At 37.8% G+C, this 7,630-nt stretch overlaps 1 pseudogene; it reads right to left on the bottom strand.

Moving 5' to 3' along the window:
* Positions 1-249: 249 nt before the first annotated feature.
* On the bottom strand, positions 250-787 carry LOC129076679 (ornithine decarboxylase antizyme 2-like; annotated as a pseudogene).
* Positions 788-7,630: the final 6,843 nt, after the last annotated feature.

Raw genomic sequence — 7,630 nt, 5'->3', positions numbered from 1 at the left:
AAGCTTCTAATGTCAGTTCATTAATATCTTCATTTACTATTGGTGATTACATGTGAATAATATGTTTATACTGCTCTTTATGGAAAACAATTTCAACCAGTCAACTCCATGAACAAATAATAGGCAACTCTTACCCTGAGCCCCTTGGTATCCTTCCCCAGACAGCAAGAAACCTCCAACTCTGTCCCAGGGCTGCCTAATTTCCCCTCTTTCCTGTCTGTGGATCTTGGGCGAAGCATCTTCTGACCATTAGTCTTCATTGAACAAGTTCTGGTGCAGGAGGTAAACCATGAACATCACGACTGGTGGAGAAGGGAATCAGGATGGCCTCCAAGTACAATCTCCAAGTCCAAGAATCTGAAGTTCTTCAGGAGTGGAGCTCAGTCTTCCCCCCACCTTCCTGAAGCAGATGAAGATGCAGTTCACTTTCATCTTCCCTTCAGCAAATTCTAGCGTTGCTAACAATCCTTCTTTGCTCTCATCAGATAATTATTTATCTGCGATTTCTACAAACAGGCTTTGGCTGGACAGGACGGCATTCCAGGAAGAGACCGTCACCTCGGTGACCTCATAGTGCAAGTGGACAATGTGAGGTTTCCTATTGTTCACAGGGAGGTCCTGGGTCACAGGAAGAGTCTCATTCTTTCACATTACAGCTGAAAGAGAAGCCCCCTTGCCCACCAGGGATCTTTGACAGTGAGTAAGGGGCATCAGGCACACCACAGAGGCCCTGGAGCTGGGGACAGTTTCTCAAAGGCAAAATGCTGCTGTCCTGGAGGTCTGTCATCCTCGGTGATTCTGCTCAGGGTGGGAGGAGGCAGCACAGGGAGTGGGTAGGTGGACGGGTGGGTGGGTGTGGGGTTGTGTGTGGGAGGCCAACCTCTGCGGGTTAAGTCCCTCTTAGGCAGGCAGTCCAGAGTCCTCCTCCTGCCTCAGCAAGTGCCTGTCTCCAACTCCAAATATTTCTAAAAGATAGTTTTGGAACGTAAATATTTCACAGGCAATTATTATATGTATGTGGTTAAGTTTGGATTTTGACTTTTTAAACGTTCGCATGGTGTGGGATGTATTAGATTCCTACTGATGTACGTTTAGATGATTTCCTCCTCTTTTTTGTTTTTAAAAACAATGCTGGAATGATTGTCTTTATGATTACTTTTTGGACACTTCCTCAAAGTGTAATTGCTGGATTAAAAGATTTGCATGGAGGATGAGATATTTCAGAAGGTAGAGATAATAAAACAAATTGCTAAAGAAAAAATAGGAAAACATTTGATTTTATAAGAAATAATTTCCTTGGTTAAGAAAAATGGATTCAAAAACAAGAATCAGTGCATCAGGGGGCTGTCTTCAGTCAACAAGGCTCAACAACTTCCTTGTATGACAGGCTTTTCTCCCTTCAGAGAAAAGTTCAGAATAGAGTAGGTAAAGCAACCAAGGACATGATTTGACATCTCAGGAAAGTGGAAATGCAAAGAATAAATAAGCACACAAAAGTCCAGCTCTTTAGTAATTAAGGAAATTAAAATTTAAACAGTAATGAGCCATCTTTTTTCCACATTGAATTTACAAAATTTGGAAAGAGATACAATACTGATGTGTAATGGAAGACAGTGTGAGCTTCCGATAAGGGAAATGCTAACCCCTGACACGGAGGTGATGAAGGAGGCAATAGGTGTTATAAAGAAAGGACCTTTCATACACTATACACTTAAGTTCTCAAAGTTTTCTGAAAAATCCATGAACAATTGAATTTTATATAGTTGATGACCATTCAGCTAAATAAAGTATCTGCTAGTTCCTCAGCAGCCCATCCAAGGAAAGGAAAACAAATTTCATGGTTTTTCCTTCTCCCTGTTTTATTTCTCTTATATAAATCCTCGTTTTGGCCTTTATTCAATAAAGTCAACCTATTTTTTGTTTTCTGTGATATAAGTAATTAATATGCTAAGAATTAACTTAAAGCCTGTGAATTTTTCTTTGGAATTATACCTTGGTTCTACCAACCCACTTGGGTTCTTCCACCGAAACAACAGAAAATACAGCCCCAGAGGTCACACCACCAGGACCTCACTCACTCAGCTCAGCTTCCATCGGCCTCCTTGGTAAACATCCTGTGGCAAGCTCTTTTGGTCTTGAAAGCCAAACCTGGTTGCTGGCTAAGTTCAATTCTAGCACTGGGCCTGTTACTGATTGCTCAAGGTTAATTCTTGTCCGTGCTGGCAGTGGCCAAGGTGGAGTTTGGATTTCATTCTATGGCCTGGCCACCAGGTGGCAGTGGACAGAAAATATGGACTCTCCTGTTGACTACACTTTTTTCTGTTCATGTTTGAATCTCTGAGGACCTGGTATTTCTTGGCATTTGAGACTGCAGGGTTGAAAAGTTTTTGGAGGGTTTTTTTTATGATTGGTAAAATATCCTATATTTTTGTGTTTGTGGTCTTCACCTACTTGGGTTCTCTAAAATTCAGAATTTCCTTCTCCCAGAATGCTGAGATTACATTCATGTTTCCTCATTATGGAACTGAATCAGGGTACTAAGAAGCTAGCAAAGCTCCTTGGCAAGTGCAATGGAGAAACTGAGACAGATAGCTGAACAAACTGGCCAAGCAATTTACAGCCGGATACAGAAGGTCATCTCCCTAGAGATAACTTCTAGGCCTCAATTGTATTTCAGCTCCAGGTCCCAAAGCAGCAAAACCAGATGAGCAGCACTAGCTGCAATGACTAATGACCCTCTTACCCTGGCACTGACCAATCAGTAGAGATCATGACCTTGAAAGGGCATAGGAAAGCTCGTGAATATTCTATTGAGATGTCTCCTAAGACCTCCCCAAACTCCCAGACTTTTAAAACCCTCAAAGAACCCAGTGCTCCCTCCCAGGAGCATACCTGCACTCTTCTCTTTCCCCTCTTCTTCCTTCTCAGGTGTGCATCTCCTAAACTCTAAGGGACCCCATGAGACTTGCAACCAGGGGTGCAATGGACAGTGACAGCTCCTCCTGGACTAACCCCCTAAACCTGTCTTCAAGGCCTCCTTTTCTCTGACTTCCCAGTGAGCTAAAGCAGCCCCAGCCTAGGTCTCTCCTGTTGCTTCTTCTATGCTGCGCGTTTTCTTGTGTCACTGTCCCCAGCTTTAATAAGTGTACTCTCAAAGACACCTGGACTCATGTTGTGAAATCTTTCCTGTGTGAAGTCAAGAACCTACACAGTACTGGCTGGCCTTAGCAGACCTGCTCAGACCAGGTCCCCTGCCTGGTAAAAAACCACAGTTAATGAAATGAACACTACATATTTAACATAAACTAGTCAGTGCTTATTTGTTTCTGTAAATGACTAAACACTTTAAAAATTTCTGTCACTTCAAATTTTTTAAAATAATAAAAAAGAGAATGCCATTTTTTGGTAAGGATTATGAATGCTAAAGACAGTCAGATAGTTAAAGTTGAGAGAGAGAAAGAGAGAGAGGGGGGGAGAGAGAGAGATTGGTTATCCTGCCTAGTTCAGAAGGTAATCACAAAATTACTCCAATTTTCAGGTCAGTTTGCTGAAAGATCTAATGTTGCTTAATTTATGTGATTGTTTTTATGGAAACTAGAGCCTCTTTCTCTGTATTACTTAACTTTGCTGTAAAGCAACTACTTTAAAACATAGTAATCTGAACAACAAGCATTCCTATATATAGCTTACAAATTTGGGGTGTGTTGGAAATTTAGATTGGGCTCGGCCGAGTAGTGTCTCAGTCTTGGCTGATGTTGGCTGGAGCTCACTCTTGAATTACTGTTGGTCACTGAGTCAGCTGACTGGCAGATGGCTGGGATGTCTTGGTTATTCTCCATGCCTCTGAGCTTGTTCACCTGTTGCTGGGAAAGTCCCAGAGAGGCAAATCCCATGCAGGAGCACTTTTCAGATCTCTACCTGCAGTGCCTTTGCTACTGTTCATTGGCCAAAACAAGTGACAAGGACATTCCAGACTCAAGGGGTGGAGAGAGGGTCTATAGTGTCTGAAAACTACACAGTCTCATTTCCCAGAGTATGAATGTGGAGGGTGAGGATAAACAGTTTGCAGTCATCTTGCCATCAATCTACCACAGTTTCTACCATTAATTTTTTAGCTTTATCACATGTGGCTCCTGTAGTTTGCACAAGAGTTGGTAGAACTTTCCCTTTTATAAATAGAAAGTATTTTTTAAACAAACTGGCATACACTGTCTTCCTCAAGGAGGGAATTAATCTGATTATAAAGTCTCTTAAAATTTAATGGAGCAGACAATATTCCAGTAGATTTTTAAAAACAATGTCAATATATTAAGTACATATGTTAAGTTAAAAATACAGAAAATTAAAGATTTGTACATTTTAACTTTATATACTTTTAAAATCTTGGCTCCATATTTTTTGAAAAAGCTGTACATTGGGGGGAGGGAAAGCAAAAATATTTTTAACTATCAGTTCAATTAAAGATTTTTATTACTAGGTTTTAAGATTATAATACACCAAAAATCACTCTTAAGCAACTATAAATTTTAAATATTTAATATATAATTGATCAAGAAAAAGTTCTGGTAACATTCCTAGTTGATATGATTCTGACTGATTTAATAGTTTTTGTATAAACACCTCTAGGTCTTCTCTTTGCTTTTACCACCATGTAAAAATAATGTTGTCATAATAATCTAGTCCATTTATGTTCTTGTTTTATCTTGTGAATAGCCTAATTATTTTTAATATCCCTACTTTTTCTTTTTTTATGTCAGATTAATAATCATCATTGTATTAAGATTACAAAATCATGTGTTTAACTGAATCAAATTATTATAACTGTCTTTTCTTATCCTCACCTGAGGATATACTTATTATTTTTAGAAGAAGAGGAAGGACAAGAGAGAGAGATGTGAGACGCTATGATCATTTGCCTCCCACAGGCCTAGACTGGGGATTGAACCCTCAATCTAGGCATGTGCCCCAACAGGGAATCAAACCTGCAACCTTTCTGGTGTACAAGAGGACGCTCCGATCCACTGAGCAACCCATCCAGGGCTTGTAATGTCTTTATTAAAGAATTACATTCTTAAAATGCTACAGTCATAAGAACTCAATTTTTCAATGCAATTCTCAGATTTTAGTTAACTTTAAGAGCTTAGAATAATACTAAATTGAGGGGAGCTAATTTATAAATAATTTTTGGATACCTAGACAATTTAAAATTAAGAATGATGATACAAAAGACTGGTTACTAAGTCAGTAAATATAATTTTAACTTATGCTTGTTTATTAAAGTAACATATTTTAGAATGGTGATAGATTAATAAAGTATAGCATATACAACCGGCACTGGATGATGTTACTACACATGTCCTTTTTTTCCATCTTGTAATTTTAAAAGTGGTATGTAAAGTATAGTCATGAGCAGGAATATTTGACATTTAAGGTTTTCTGCTTCTTCCATTAAACCAAATTTGGTTATGCTGGCTAAAGGTTAGTAGAAATGGTTGAGAATATACTGTGTATAATATTTGCAGAGAAATATGAATATATGTATAAAGGATAAGGGATTTTTGGTTTGCTTGTTTATCAAGGAAATTGCTATCATTTATGAAGGGAATTTTAAATAACCATTTAAACCAATGGAAATGATCCTAAGAGCAAACAACAAATGAAATAACATGTATTCAAGATAATTAACAAAAATTCTCTGAGAAAGTCTAGACTGGGTAGAATTTGAGTGATGACTGATCCCTTCCTAACAAACACCTCCTGACTCAGTAAGATAGATACTCGGCTCCAGACTTTTGCACATTACAGGGCTCCCTCACCCCAAGATTCCAGTCAGAAGACCTTTCTGGTTGATAGAAAAATGACTTTAAATAATACTATTGAACTCTATGGAAATTCTCGAAGGGGCAGAGGCACAAAAAATCTCATATATATGTTCCTGCAGATATTTGCCACCTTCTTAAAATTCACCCCTGCTACTACCATGAAAAGGACAAAGAAAACAAAAACCTCTATTCTGTACATATAAATTGGCACATGTTCAAATATATCTTACCTACTTTGAAAATTTCTTTGAAAGGCACAACAATTCTGCCTTTCAATGATCAGCCCTTAAGTTAGCACCTTGAACTTCACTGAGCTGAGTTGTGTCCCATGGAAAAGTTTGTGTTACTTTCTTAAAGCCACCCAGTTTGTGATAGTTTGCTGTGGCACCTCATAAGGTACCAGCCCTGGAAGCTGATACATCCATCCACAGATGAAGGGATAAAACAACCTGGTATATCCATACACTGAAATTTTATTCAGTCATAAAAAGGAATGAAGATATCATAGTTCCTCCTTATTCGTGGCTTCAATTTCTGTGTTTTAGTTACCTGTGGTTAACTGTGGTCCCAAAATATTGATGATATTTATTTTCCAAAAATAAACATACCATGCATTTTAAATTGTGTGCTGTTCTTGAGTAGCATGTGGAATCTTGCACCATCTAATTCCATCATTCCTGGGAAATGAATTATCCCTTTGTCCAGGGTATCCACGCTGTATATGCATGACCTGCCCATTAGTCACTTAGTATTTGTCAAGGTTATCAAATCAACAGTCAAAGTATCACAGAGCTAGGGATCATGTAAACCATATTTTACTTAATAATGGCTCCAAAGCCATTTACATAACTTTTATTACATTATATTGTCATAATTGTTCAGTTTTATTATTAGTTATTGCTGTTAATTTCTTACTGTGCCTAATGTATAAATTAGTTTAACTTAGGGATATATGTATAGAGATAACATAGTATATATAGGGTTTGGTTCTTCATGCATTTTTCAGATGTCCACTGGGGATCTTGGAATATATCCTCTATGGTTAAGGGGTGACTACTTTAGACCATTAGCATGAACCTTGAAAATATTATGCTAGGTTAAAAAAGCCAGTCATAAAGATCAAGATTCTTGATTTTCATATGAATGGAATCATATAACACATGAATCTATATAGAGAATCTATACAGACAGAAAGAGATTAGTTGTTGCTTAGACAGGGAATGAGGTGACAGCATAGGAGATATCTAGAAGGTATGACTTTTTTTTTGATGTGATGAAAATGTCCTGAAATTGACTATAGTGATGGTTGCACCTAACTATGAATGTGCCAAAAACCATTTAAGTGTACTTTCTAAATGGGTGAATTTTAGATATTTGAATTTATCTCAATATGACTTTTGTAAAATATAAAAAAAATAGTAAAGAAAATATACTTTCTGACTCATGTCCTTTTTGGCTCTTCCTGGCAATGACAGCAAAAAGAAAATTCATTCACCTACTTTTTCAGAAGAATTTACTCCAGTAAAACAAATTACTTTCAAAAACAAAAGGAATATCAACTCTCTCAAACCTGTCTCCTACCACCTGGTATTGCCCCAAACAAACTGGGCATTTCTTTTTACATTATAACTTTCAATACTATATTCTGTGCTTCTACCAAAAGTCTGACCACTCTGGGTTCTCACTGTCCAGAGATGGGTCAGTCATCCTTGCTGGATTGTGAGCCAAACCTGGTCAATGAATGAACCTAGCCTGGTCACTATTATATTATCAGATTGTTCCATAGGTTTTCACGTAGAAAAGAGGTG

This window comes from Pteronotus mesoamericanus, unplaced genomic scaffold, assembly GCF_021234165.1.
Source record: "Pteronotus mesoamericanus isolate MK-2021 breed Mesoamerican mustached bat unplaced genomic scaffold, CSHL_Meso_final contig_639, whole genome shotgun sequence".
In the NCBI taxonomy this organism is placed as follows: Eukaryota; Metazoa; Chordata; class Mammalia; order Chiroptera; family Mormoopidae; genus Pteronotus; species Pteronotus mesoamericanus.
Note: the sequence above shows the minus strand (reverse complement) of the source record. Positions and strands in the feature narration are given on the sequence as shown.